Genomic DNA, 13,600 nt, shown 5'->3' on the forward strand with positions numbered 1-13,600 from the left:
CAGACAGACAGAGAGAGACATAGAGACAGAAAGCGAGAAATCACCCCCCAGAGAGGATGGCTATGCCGCAATCCCTTCTCCTCCATTCTCCTCTCGGGATCTTGGGCACACACGCACATGCACCCCGGGTGAGTTTTAAGCCACCAGCTCCAGGACTCGAACCGTGGTCAACTACATGGGAGTCCAGTGACATAACCATTACGCTAACTGCTGGTCCCTGCATTTTTTGAGAAAATCATATGATGTGTTTTAAAATTTGGCCTGGTGCTATGTTGTTTTAATAGATTTCTACTATTAAATCTCTTTTGCCTTTCTGAGCTAAATCCAGTTTTAATTATGGTGGCTTATTTCTTTAGTATACTATTAAATCCTTTAATTAGCACTTTATAATTTTAAACTAATATTAATGCATGGGAATGATATTTTTCTGTTTCTTTATCAGGTTTTAGTGGCAATACTTTGCTACTTTTGAATAACTAATTGGTCACTGTATTTCTATGTAAAAAGAGCTTATCTAGCAAGAAAGTGATCTTTCCTTACAAGTTTGAAAGAATTCACCTATAAAATTATCTAGGCCCAGAGCTCTTGAGGGAAATAATTCTTTGATCAGTTTTTCGAGTTTTACTTCCATGGCTAATTTTTCTATTCCTTAAGTCCGATTTTTACCACTTTCTCCACTTCAGACACACTAATCTGAGTAAATCATCCTTGGCCTGGCCTGTATTATCAACTTAGATTCTGTCCAAAAAAAAAAAAAAAAAGTCCTACCACAAATATAAAATAATTAGATACGTCAATATGAACGGTCCCTTATCGAATGTGAGTTCTGTTGATGTGTGAGGCAACTGATATCTTCGTAGACCAGTTCGTGAGCTTATAGGAATGGGTAGAAGAATTTATCGTCTAGTCAATACTGATCGATCTGTATTTAACTGACCAGGACCATAATCTTTGATATAAAGCACCCCTGGCATGGATGTTGACTCTGGCCTGCTATATTTTACAACTGGATGCTAAACCTTCTAAAATACAGTGCGATTCTGAACAGATACAGAAAAGGTGTACTGATTTTTGTTTGTTCGTTTTTCTAGAGGTTTTTGCCTTAGGGCAGAGAGAGAGAGAGAGAGAGAGGGAGGGAGAGACACAGTCTGAGGGAAAGGGAGAAATCATTCCCCAGGAGGAATGGCTTCGCTGCAATCCCTTCTCCTCCATTCTCCTCCCAGGATCTTGGGTGCATGCGTACCCGGTGTGATTTTTCAAGTCACCAGGTCTGGGACTTGAACCGCAGCCAGCCTTGTGGGGGTTCAGCGACGTAACTACTATGCTGCCCCCAAGGTGTACTGATCTTAATAGCGAGAAGGAGTTTGAGAAAGGTTACAGAACTCCGTCTACATCTGAAAGTTGTAGGGGCCTGTCTCGTTTTCTGTTTGATCCACTCTTGGGGCTACGAGGTGCAAACAGCAGTTTCCAGAAATCTTTCCTTTCTGACTATCTACTTTTCTTTGAAAGTTTGCTTTATTTTATGATATAGAGCATGTTTACATGCTTGAGTGAGAGAGAAAGAGAGAGAGAGAGTGTGAGAGGGGGGGCATCCTCAGCTGGGTCTCATGGCACTGTAATCCCCTTTCCAGTCCTCAACCCCTCAGAATCTTGGCCTGTGTGCAGGCTCCAAGCCAACCTGGGTATCCAAACCCTGGACCAGCCATGTGGCTTCCAGTCCTGAAGATCAGTTTGCCACTCCCTATGCCACCCGGGGGGGGCATCTTCCTGTCTACTTCTTAATGAGTTCATGTGTATTTCAACGGAAAATTCAGACGAGTATTAAAGAAAGCTAGCGTGGCTTAATCTTAACCAGGAATGAACAGTATTTAATGTTTCAGAAAGAGATTTTGTGTGCATGTTTTCATTTGCTTATCATCCCTCCTTTTCGTTTCACATGGTTAAATCCCTTCCCTCCCCCCCCCTTTTTTTTTTTTGTAGTTTCCTTAAATGTAAAGAAGTTCAAGCAGTGATGTCTTACAAAGTTGTTTCCCTTGTGGTCTCCATGTTACAATAATGAACAGTTCGGGCATGAATGTGCTTTTCGGTTTTGACTAACAAATTCGAGTGTTTATGTAAATGGCTGTGAGGCGTGTCAGCAGTCACAGCTCGAAAATAGGAAACACCCAGGCGTAAAATGCTGGCCCGTGAGCTCTCTCTTTCTAGAGCAGAACACGTCCCATTCTGAGAACAAAACTGTCGTTTTATGATTGAGAATGAGTCGAAAGAGGTTTGTTTTTTTTTCCCATTTCCAAACAATGTCAGAGAAACAAACAGGCAAGCAAAACGCCTGGACTGTTTTTACACGCTTTCATTATTCGAGATAACCAAAGAGGAAAACATATTATTTTCCCAAGCTATCACTTCGTCGCTATGCCTCAAGTAATAGAAGTGGTTTTTTTGTCAAGCTCCGTCGAAAGGTGCAAAAGTAAAGAAGAAGGAACATCACGTTTTGTGTCTGTGAGATGGTGCAGAGTGTGGGGTCGGGAGGTTAGGCCTATGCAGGGCCTGATGATAAGGCGTTTGGCACCGGGTGCTGCTTTGTCTTTTAGGGAATGTACAGTTATTCTAGAATCCCCGAGCCCTTCATAAGAGACGAGGATATGAATCACTCGGTGCTTAGATAATCTGTTTTCTGGTCTTCCTCTGAAAAATCCACTTCGTGGGGGCGGCCTCTATCATATCCGCATGGCTGTGGCAGCCGGCTGCACTTTGACCTCAGGCTAACACCCATGTGCCATCTGGGTGGAGGCACCATTTCAATGCCTGTCACCTTTGCAATGTGTAACTTTTATCAGGCATCTGTCTTTCGAGGTGGTTAATCCTTTTCGGATCTAGTTTTTTCTTACGTCTGCACAATAAAGTAGGCATCATTCTTCAGTTGACAGAAAAGATGAGTAAGATAAGGGGCCGTGACTCAAACTAGGAGAGCGGGTGAAGGAAACGAATATTCGTCTCTGTTAGAAAGTCAACTTACCAACTTTCTCCAGGCCTGTTGGAATGGTCTGAGGGTCTGTCAACCTCCTTCTAGGGGATATACAGTGTTACAGTTTAGGCAAAGCAGACATTCAGAATGAAAGCAGGAGAGAAGCTGTGTGTGTGTGTGTGTGTGTGTGCGTGCGCGTGCACATTTGGGGGCTGTGTGTGTGTGTGTGTGCGCGCGTGCACATTTGGGGAGCTTAAGGTGTCTCCGGGTTTTGAATGTGTGTGTGTGTCTTGAACATCTTGTTTCTTTCTTCTCTTCAGATTCGAGAGAAGCCAACTTGAAACCACAGCTAGACACCGAGAAGACCGTGTTCTCCAACAACAGTCACCCCTTCACGGTAGGCAGACTCCGAATTTCTCCTGTCCACTTTGTCGTGAACGGTATCCTCTTTAAGGAAATGCAGATTCTTCATAATACTTTGTTGTCACATTTCTTCGAAAGCTTCTGTTTGGGGGGTCACAATACTTTTTGCTATATAATTTAGCCGTCGGTTGGAATGCGTGGTAACATATTTGTCTAAGACAAGACAAAAGATAGGAAAATGGCCTAGAAGTTTGAGAACTACCTCAAATCCTTACCAGTGAGTCTCTTCACAAATCGTTCACAGTCCTCTGGTTTTTCTACCCAAGTCATAATGACAAGTACATTAGTGTAGGCTCTTATACTTCAAGTGAGATAAAAAATGAAGATAGCTTGCCGGTGGTTGGCGATTATCAGCATTATCTCTGGTCACAAAGGCACAATTAGCTTCATATTCGGCAGATAAGCACCACTCTGGGAGGGCACCCCGCGGAGTGCTGGCTAGCACCCTGCCTCAGAACTGCTTCCTTTCTGGGACTGTGTAGATTGGGGTGTGATTTCAGGGGCTCCAGGCAAAGTTCTGGCAAGTGCACCATAGAGAATGTGTATTTCTGGGGCCTGATCTTAGAGTCCTGTGGATCTTGGACTCCAGATGTGTTTGGGAAGGGAAAGGACACATGAGTCCCTTCAAAGTCTTCCGTATTAGTTTCAGGACTATTGTTTTCAGTAAATCATCAAAAATCATAAGGTGAGGGGACCAGCAGCTAGCATAATGGCTATGTCGCTAAACTCCCATGTAGTTGACCACGGTTCAAGTCCCGGACCCGGTGGCTTAAACTCACGCTGGGCGCGTGTGTGTGCATGCTCAAGATCCCGAGAGGAGAATGGAGGAGAAGGGATTGCGGCGTGGCCATCGCCCCTGCTTTCTGTCTCTCTGGCAAGCACACGTGCCCTATAACAAAAACCTCAAAAAATTTAAAAAATAAGGTGGATTATTTTCCTAAAATCAGAAGATAAATGCAGTCCATGGCATTAACAAACGAATTGTCAGAATTGATACAGAAATTAATAGGGAGGTATGTATACAGAGGCTGTATATATGCATATATTTCTTTTTGTTTGGAGAGGTTTTTGCTATAGAGCGCATGGTCAATTTCACATTACATATGTTATCCACCATCGTTTCAAAGTATGGAAGAAATCACAAAAGTCTTCAGCAGTTCCTTTCTACTTCTTCGCCAGGGATCCCAGCTAGAAGGAGAATCTCTGCCTGGAGACATCAGTCCTTAGGAACACCCACCCCCTCTTTTTATTATTATTTTTTAAATTTTATACATTTAATCACGCTTCATCACGTGGCTTGTAAATTGAATTTGCCCAACGCGAAGACACTTCACATTGGTCTTTTTTTTTGAGAGAGAGAGAGATTTTTGCTATAGGGCGCGTGCGCTCCCCAGACAGAGACAGAGAGAGACAGAAAGCAGGAAATCACCCCCCAGGGGGGATGGCCACGCCGCAATCCCTTCTCCTCTGTTCTCCTCTTGGGATCTTGGGCACGCACGTACACGTGCCCGGCGTGAGTTTAAGCCACCGTGTCCGGGACTCGAACCGCGGTCAACTACGTGGGAGTCCAGCAACATAGTCATTACGCTAACTGCTGGTCCCTCACACCAGTCTTTTTTAACGTGGAGGTGATTCCATGGGCATCGTTGACCACCTGGCAGTTTAAACGGCCCCTATACCATAAATTGTGAAGTTCAAAAAAAAAAAAAACTGGCACACAGGAAACGGTAGAGTTGCAATGGCGAGGAGAGTTGCTTGTGGGGTTAATCTGTAACTAGGACAAATGAATCTATAAAAAGAGGAGAAACCCCATAAGAACTATGGTAACGGATGGGAAGGGAGAAAAAAGCCTTAGATGAAAGATAGCTGAACTCGTTCGGTCCCGATGGTTTTACGGCCAAGGAATTCCATTATAGGTGCACTGGGTGGGTCGGACCGTGGTCCGTAATGGCTCACAGGACACCACGATCTTTATCGTCTTCTGTATGTGTTCACATGTAAGGTTCAGTCGTGCTGTCTGTAAATAAACCCTCCGTCTGGCAGGTACTGCCGTGCACGCGCTCAGGGCTTCGAGATGGAGACACCAACAACGCTTGCTCTGAAACTCCAGGGACGGGAGAGTGGGGACATTTAGCAATCACGTTAGGGACAGATTTATTTTTCTTTAAATGTGGTCTACGGGGTTTGGTTTGTTTTGTATGCATTTCTCTTTCGAAATGATTTAATTTTATGTATTATGATTCTTTTTTAAAATTCGATCAGAGAGAGACACAGAGAGAGAGGGGAAAGTGAGAAAGCAAGCCGCCAGGTCTAGAACTAAAACCGTGGTTGGCCATGTGGGAGTTCAGCACCTTAACCACCAAGCCACCTACCGGCTCCTGCATTAATTTCTTAAAAAGATATTTTTGTTACTGAAAAACTGTCCAAATATTTATAGATGTGTGTGTGTGTGTATATATATATATATATATATATATACACGCATGTATACATATATATGCGTGTGTATATATAAATATGCACACACACATCTATGTATTATGTACATGTACTCTCTCTGGTGAGCACACGTGCTCTCTGGTAATTTGCATTATATACACATATGTTAAAAATTGCCAGAGGACACGTGTGCTCACCAGAGAGAGAGAAAAAACGCCCCCAATGGACCATGGTCGCACCGTAATCCTTTTTCCTCCATTCCTCCTTCCCTTCCGGGTTCGAGGTATGCGTGCACAGACATGCTCCCCGCATGTTTTTCAAGCCTCTGAGGCTGAGATTCAGACCAGGGTCAGCTCTGTGGCATCCAGCTCCATTAACCACTGCACTCCAGAGCCGGCCCGACCGTGAAGCTGTTTTTCAAACGAAAAGATCACCCTTAATAACACAACTCCTGTCCTTCTGTCTGTCTTTTCTGTCCTTTCTTGTTCACGGGGACACCTTTCCTCCTTCCTGACACTTCCAGGATCTGCGGGATTTCGCACCCAGCTTCTTCAGCTGTTAGACAGAGGCATGGCCCCTTGTCTCTGCCTGGCTTCTAGGTTTGTCATACAGCGACATAATAGCTGGCCCTAGTGCTGTCATAATCTACCAAGCCGGTTTTGAGGTGGTTCCTGGTTTCGGATCATTATGCAATCACTGCCCAGCCACAGCAGTGCTCCCTGGGAGGTACTGCTCGGCAGGGAGGCCACACAGGAGCTCAGGGTGTGACCCCTGGCCATCCTGCAAGCTGGGCGTGATGGTGCACGCCTGTAGTCCAACCGCTCCGGAGGCTCCTGAGGAGCGCGGTAGAGTGACAACCTGCTTTTTTTCTTTTTTCTTTTTTTTTCACTGCCAGAGGGCATGTGTACTTGCTGGAAAGAGACACAGAGAAAGAGAGGGAAAGTGAGAAAGCCCCCCCTCCACATCGGGGAGTCAGGCCACACCCCCACACCCCTTCTCCTCCATTTCTCCCTCCTTTCAGGATTTTGGGCATGCACGCACTTGCACCCAGAGTGTTTTTAAAGAGACTGGGTTCAGGACTTGAATCACACAATTGGCCAGTGGACTCCTTAATCACCACACCCCCAACTGGTCTAGACCTTGCCTTTAAAAAAATGCTTGCACCTATGCACGCGCAGGTGCACACACACACACACACACACAATTACCATTTATTCTTCATGCATATATTTCACTTAATTAAAATTATTTTTTTCTTCAGATAAACTGCCAGGAGAGGAATGTGGAGGTTAAAGTGTTTGAGCAATTACGTTAGTGTTGCCTGATTCATTTTTTTTTCTTTTTTTAAAAATAAACTATTTATTTAATTCCATTTGTTATTATTATTATTATTACTATTATTTTCATTTGAACAGAGAGAAGGGAAAGGGAGAAAGCAAGCCACCAGGTCCGGGTCTCAAACCATGGTTGGCCATTTGGGAAGCCAGCACCTTTAACCACCATGCCACCTGCCGGCCCTGCATTATTCATTTTGGTCATTTATTGCAAGTGACCAAAACATACAAAAACATCGATTTACTTACAGCTTTTCTTGGGTGATGGTGGAGGGAGGGTGACAGTAAAGAACCCCATCAACTCTGTGGGGATCAGAATGGCTTAGGTGTGACCAGCAGTTGGCTATGTCGCTGGACTCCCATGTAGTCGACCACAGTTCGAGTCCGGGACCTGGTGGCTTAAGCTCATGCTGGGCGCATGTGCATGTGTGCCCAAGATCCTGAGAGGAGAATGGAGAAGGGATTGCGGCTTGGCCATCACCCCTGGGGGGGATTTTTTGCTTTTTGTCTCTCTGTCTCTGTCTTTCTGGCAAGCGCATGCGCCCTGCAGCCAAAAAAAAACTCTTTAAAAAAAAAAAAAAAGAATATCTTAGTTGGGAGGGGGGAAAAAAACACACCTTTTTAATGGCAGGGAAGTAGCTGGTTATTTCCTGAGGCCATGTCAAATTTAAAGGAACTGTAGTGCATGACCTAGGCCCCTTAAGGCCTTTAAGTTTGAGAGTTGCTTGGCTGCTTTTGAAATGTAAATTTGACCAAGTAGGGTTTTCATCTAGATGGATATAAATCCATTTTTTCCCCAAGAGATAAAGGGAAGTTTATTGAAAGAAAGAGTGCCCAAGGTCTGAAGCCAGAGGTGCGTCAGCCCCTACTGCACAGCTTTTAAAAAATATGTATTTAATATTAAGTATTTTAAATTTGTGGTTTGAATATTTGAGGGGAAACGTTTAGAATAAAGATGTAATAAGAGAAAAATTGAAGATAAAAAATTATACAATTACAACATATCATTAAGCCCTCTAAACTGGAAGCCAGATTCTGTGTGGCCGACCAAGGTTCCAATCTCAGTCCCGTGGCTTGAAAAACATACAAGCCAGGACCAGCAGTTAGTGTAATGGCTATGTTGCTAGACTCCCATGTAGTCGACCGTGGTTCGAGTCCCGGACCCGGTGGCTTAAATTCACATCGGCCGCATGTGAATGCATGTCCAAGATCCCTAGAGGAGAATGAAGGAGAAGGGATTGTGGTGTGGCCATCCCCCCTAGGGGGTGATTTCTCGCTTACTGTCTCTCTGTCTCTCTTTCTGGTGAGCGCATGCATCCTACAGAAAAAAAAAAAAAACCATACAAGCCTGAGTTTGTGTACTCAAAATACTGATGGGAAGGGGAAATGGAAGAAAAAGGATGATGATGTGACCACATCTTATCAAGCGTACTTGCGCGCTCTCTTTCTCCACCACACACATCCTCTGGCTATTGAAAAAAGGAAGGAAGAGAGGAAAAGAGGGAAAAGAAAGAAAGAAAAGGATGGAATAAAAATTGCCTACTATCTTTTTAAAAATATATTCACATGAATAGAAAAAAAGGCAATGGGTGAAATCCTTTTTTCTTTTTATTTTACTTTCTATTAATATTTAGGAGTTATGTATCTTCATGATCTCTCCTTCCCTAGTTCTCTTTGCCTTTTAAAAAGACATCAGTTGTGGGGCCAGCAGGTGGCGTAGTGGTTGAAGAGCTGGACTCCCACGTGGCCAACAGCGGTTTGAGTCCCAGACCTAATGGCTTCAAACTCACGCCTGGTGCACGTGTTTATGTGCCCTACATCCTAAGAGGAGACTGGAGGGGAAGGGACTGCGGTGTGGCCATCCCCCCCAGGAGGTGATTTCTTCCTCTCTGTCTCTCTGTCTCTCCAGCAAGTGCACATACCCTATAGCAAAAATCTCTAAAAACAAACAAACAAAAAACAAGATGTCAGGAATGAGCTCTCCTTGGTAACAGTTATAGCATGCTAGGTCCTTCGTCCACTGTTAATAACTTATATCTTACGAATGTATATAAATTCTACCCTAGTATTTTATAGTAACAGCTCAATCATCGGAAGCTGCTATGACTTCACCCAGCAAAAAGAAAAAAAAATTTTTTAATTAAAAAATGAAGCAACTATGACCTCTTTCATGTTATTCTAGTTTAGGGATACTTGTTTTTTTTCTTTCAGCTCATGAACTCCTTGTTCTTCGGTCCAGATCCTGTGATCTGAAATCATTTAAATGATGAAAAGTTTGATATTTTTAACCTTTTATACTCCCAGTAGAACAGGACATAGGAAATTTAGTGACGTCAACATCTTTAATAATCTTTAACAGTCATAAGACTTGGTAGCTGGGACAAGAAACAATTAGGTATAAATTTCAGGGAAATACCATCTTGTTTCCTTTTGTTAGCAAGGCGCATGACTTTCCTCTCAAACACAAGGAATACGCAGGGTGATCTTTGCAGAGTTCGGTTGCATCTGCTTCGCAGAACTATATGTTTCCCCGAGTTGACTCCCTCTAATTGGCGATCGCTGTTTTTCTTATCTGCTAAGGAAGTACAGCAGCTCCCACTGGGGAAATACCACGTTAAGTCGATCCTAAAATAAGCAATCTAAGGGAAAGGTCACATCCTAATAACTTGTGCAAATCTAAATTCCCAGGGAGCTTTACAATCATTCCGTAGGAGTAGATATTAACAATGCGTTATTGAACTCCTTCCAGATAGTGTTGTAAAATTGAAGCTCTTTTGTATACAGAAGTAACCACTGAAGTATAAATACAAAAGACAGGGCCTCATTTTTTTTTTTTTTTTTTTTTTTTTTTTTTTTTTAGAAATCTGTAATGAATATCCAGAGAAATTTAGCATGACTAATAAACCACAAAATCTTGGGGTTTGTTTTGTTTTGTTTTGTTTTTTACTTTCACTGGAAATAGAAAAATGTATTACTCAGGAAATCTTGTACGTGCATACAATGAAAATGATTTTGCTTATTCTTACAGAGTTGTTTAATACTCAGTTTTTTACTAGCACTGACCTTCGGTTATACTTGGAAGAATCTTTGCCAGGTCATTCCAGAGAAATTCAGTGCTCTGGGAGCCAGGGCACTGGATTATATACTTTCGTTTTCTGTCCATTGGTCATCTCTTAAAAATTCTAGGCTTCAGTTTTCTTATCTGTGAAGGAGGAGGTGTTTATTGGGAAGACCAAGATGATCCAGTATGAAAAGGGCTTAGAACATTGTTACAGCATCATGTATCTTTATTATTATAATTATTGCCTTTATTTCTTATCTTTTCAAAATTTAAAAAAAAAGAAATCAAAATAAAGAGAGGTTGGGGGACAGCTGATGGCATGGTGGTTAAGGTGCTGGACTCCCAGTACGGTTGAACATGATTTGAGCCCCAGACCCGGTAGTCTGAAAATCATTTTTGACGTGTGCATGCATGCCCCAAATCCTGAGCAGAAAATGGAGAAGGGATTGTCCATCTCCCCCAGGGGTTGGTTTCTCACTTTCCCTCTCTCTGTCTCTCTGTCTCTCTCTAACCAGCACACTTGTCTTATGGCAAAAACCTAAAAAAAAAGAAAAAAAAAAAAAGAAAAAAAGAGAGAGGTAAAGTAACTTCTACTAATAATCATTGGTACTCTCTAATATTTTTTTAACAGTATTTTTGTTGTGTCTTGGTTTTATTGCCAGTGAGCACTGACCAGAGAGAAACCACCCCCCAGCAGGGTAAGGTCCCGCTGCAGTGAAGTTCCATATGCTCCTCTGGCCCCAGAATTTGGGGCACACACCCACATGCGCTCAGTGTGTTTTTAGGCTGGGGTTCGCACCGCAGTTGGCATTTCAGGGTCCGGCTCTCCGTGCACAGAATGTAACCACTGCAGTACAGCCAGCCCTCGGTTGTCCTTCAGTGGGGTGGGATTCCGATAGAAGCTGCTTCAGGGTGAGGACACAGGTGTTCGGTTGTGCAGCTCAGATTGGTTGGTTGTTAGCACGCAGTCATCGTTTTTTGTCACTACGTGGTTAGAGGTGTGCCCTAAATTTGTAAATATCTATTGCTTTAAGTCAATGTGCATCCTTATTCCTTAATCTCTGCTTTCTTATTACAAACTAAAACTGAGCAGCGAGTGGTTTTCGTCTTTTAACCCTACTGACATGGATAACTTTGACGGCCAAAATGTGTTTTCAGTCATTTCAAGATTTATAGCAACAGGGATCAGCAGTTAGTGTAATGGCTATGTCGCTGGACTCCCATGTCGTCGACCGCAGTTTGAGTCCCGGACCCGGTGGCTTAAACTCATACTGGGCATGTGTGCGTGCGTGCCCAAGATCCCTCGAGGAGAAGGGATTGCGGTGTGGCCATCCCCCCGGGGGGGTGATTTCTCGCTTTCTGTCTCTCTGTCTCTCTCTCTCTCTCTCTGTCTTTCTGGCGAGTACACGCGCCTTATATCAAAAACCTCTCCAAAAAAAAAAAAAGATTTACAGCCACATACGTTGGTGCCGGGTCCAATATGTAGCATGAGCCACTGGTGGAAACACGTAGGGATTTCTGCATCTATTTCCATCAGTTCAGGATCCCACAGTAACATATTACCAAGCAATAAGAAATAAATACATGAGTATTTGCTTAAATGCTTGTCTGTGATACGGGTTCAAAGACTCTCGGCATTGATTCAGTATCTTTCTAAGATCTCTGTTCAGAAAGACACAAAGTATCTTTCTAATATTGTTCAAGAAAAGCATCAGGTTCCTTTCTTGTGGGAATTAATTTGGCCTTTTTTTTTTTTTTAGAGGTTTTTGCTATAGGGCGCGTGCACTCACCAGAAAGACAGAAGACAGAGAGAGACAGAGAGATAGAAAGCGAGAAATCACCCCCCAGGGGGATGGCCACGCTGCAATCCCTTCTCCTCCATTCTCCTCTCGGGATCTTGGGCGCGTGGTGTGCACCACTATGAAAAGCGTGTGATGGAAGAGGCCCGTGTTGGTATACCCGACTGCACACGCATCAGAGAAGTGGGCCTTGGGCTTGCAGACAGCAGTCACCATTCACTCATTCACTCATTCACTGTTGCCAGAGGGCATTTCAGGGTCCAGCTCTCCGCGCGCAAAGAATCTTTGCCAGGTCATTCCAGAGAAATTCAGTGCTCTGGGAGCCAGGGCACTGGATTATATACTTTCGTTTTCTGTCCATTGGTCATCTCTTAAAAATTCTAGGCTTCAGTTTTCTTATCTGTGAAGGAGGAGGTGTTTATTGGGAAGACCAAGATGATCCAGTATGAAAAGGGCTTAGAACATTGTTACAGCATCATGTATCTTTATTATTATAATTATTGCCTTTATTTCTTATCTTTTCAAAATTTAAAAAAAAAGAAATCAAAATAAAGAGAGGTTGGGGGACAGCTGATGGCATGGTGGTTAAGGTGCTGGACTCCCAGTACGGTTGAACATGATTTGAGCCCCAGACCCGGTAGTCTGAAAATCATTTTTGACGTGTGCATGCATGCCCCAAATCCTGAGCAGAAAATGGAGAAGGGATTGTCCATCTCCCCCAGGGGTTGGTTTCTCACTTTCCCTCTCTCTGTCTCTCTGTCTCTCTCTAACCAGCACACTTGTCTTATGGCAAAAACCTAAAAAAAAAGAAAAAAAAAAAAAGAAAAAAAGAGAGAGGTAAAGTAACTTCTACTAATAATCATTGGTACTCTCTAATATTTTTTTAACAGTATTTTTGTTGTGTCTTGGTTTTATTGCCAGTGAGCACTGACCAGAGAGAAACCACCCCCCAGCAGGGTAAGGTCCCGCTGCAGTGAAGTTCCATATGCTCCTCTGGCCCCAGAATTTGGGGCACACACCCACATGCGCTCAGTGTGTTTTTAGGCTGGGGTTCGCACCGCAGTTGGCATTTCAGGGTCCGGCTCTCCGTGCACAGAATGTAACCACTGCAGTACAGCCAGCCCTCGGTTGTCCTTCAGTGGGGTGGGATTCCGATAGAAGCTGCTTCAGGGTGAGGACACAGGTGTTCGGTTGTGCAGCTCAGATTGGTTGGTTGTTAGCACGCAGTCATCGTTTTTTGTCACTACGTGGTTAGAGGTGTGCCCTAAATTTGTAAATATCTATTGCTTTAAGTCAATGTGCATCCTTATTCCTTAATCTCTGCTTTCTTATTACAAACTAAAACTGAGCAGCGAGTGGTTTTCGTCTTTTAACCCTACTGACATGGATAACTTTGACGGCCAAAATGTGTTTTCAGTCATTTCAAGATTTATAGCAACAGGGATCAGCAGTTAGTGTAATGGCTATGTCGCTGGACTCCCATGTCGTCGACCGCAGTTTGAGTCCCGGACCCGGTGGCTTAAACTCATACTGGGCATGTGTGCGTGCGTGCCCCAGATCCCTCGAGGGGAAGGGAGTG

At 43.6% G+C, this 13,600-nt stretch overlaps 1 protein-coding gene across 4 annotated transcripts in view; it reads left to right on the forward strand.

Moving 5' to 3' along the window:
* PPARG (peroxisome proliferator activated receptor gamma) overlaps positions 1–13,600 on the forward strand; it is a 198,225-nt gene that overhangs the window by 30,313 nt on the left and 154,312 nt on the right. For all 4 annotated transcript variants that reach the window (XM_006160643.3, XM_006160645.3, XM_006160642.3 and 1 more), the window contains exon 2: positions 3,286–3,362. The gene's annotated coding sequence lies outside the window, so the exon portion shown is untranslated. The remainder of the gene's footprint in view (positions 1–3,285; positions 3,363–13,600) is intronic.

This window comes from Tupaia chinensis, unplaced genomic scaffold, assembly GCF_000334495.1.
Source record: "Tupaia chinensis unplaced genomic scaffold, TupChi_1.0 Scaffold000704_1, whole genome shotgun sequence".
In the NCBI taxonomy this organism is placed as follows: domain Eukaryota; kingdom Metazoa; phylum Chordata; class Mammalia; order Scandentia; family Tupaiidae; genus Tupaia; species Tupaia belangeri.